Source organism: Tachypleus tridentatus, chromosome 6, assembly GCF_004210375.1.
Source record: "Tachypleus tridentatus isolate NWPU-2018 chromosome 6, ASM421037v1, whole genome shotgun sequence".
Lineage (NCBI taxonomy): Eukaryota > Metazoa > Arthropoda > Merostomata > Xiphosura > Limulidae > Tachypleus > Tachypleus tridentatus.
Genome location: NC_134830.1, coordinates 116908499 through 116909346, shown reverse-complemented (window position 1 = coordinate 116909346; position 848 = coordinate 116908499).

The following is an 848-nucleotide window of genomic DNA, read 5'->3' as shown; positions in this document are numbered from 1 at the left end:
CATTGTGTGATTTTCTTCTTGTATTTGTAATATTGCTTGGAGTAGTCAAATTACAACTTGTATATCACAGAATCAAAACCTGTCAACCATTATTGCCCTTTTTGCCATGGAGGTGGTATAATATGGTAATCAATCTCACTTTTCATTGGTAAAGAATAGTCCAGTAGTCTGATGGGTGGTGTTGACTAGTTGCCTTCTGTCTAGTCTGTCACTTTAAGATTAAGAACGACTGGGTCTTGTAGCTTTCAAGTAACTTTGTGCAAAATTAAACAAGCAAGCACTGTAGTTAAGTGAAACATTTTTCTCTAAATCTTAACTGAAAGATGCTGTTTAATAACACAACAAGAAAATTTATTTTCATTTCTTAATAATAATTCTGATTTTACGTTAATATAATTAGTACTTGAAGCCTTCAGAACTTTAGAAAATTACAAAACTGAGGAAAATAAAGACAACCATTCATTTGAAAAATATTTTATTTACTATGACCGCAGTTTCACCATTAAAATCATCATCAGATGTGGATTATGAGTTATAACTGAAAGCTTGTGAGCCATAGTCAGTTTTAAATCCTTTATTATCTAATTAATGATAACACGAGGTGTACTTCCAATTCGTCGCAGTGTGGTTATAAATGAGGGGGTTTTCTCTTATTACCAAAGCATTCTGTAGAAGAGGACATTGCCCTGGATTCTCTTGGAGCATGGTTTCATAGCCCTTTGTGGTCGTAGAAGCTCTACTGTTTAAGTAGTTACTGTTTCCATGGAGAGCTTTGAAAACTTCCTTCATCAAGATGTTATGTTCTCTGGTTCTACATCACTTAACAGTTTATCTGTACGAATTTACTT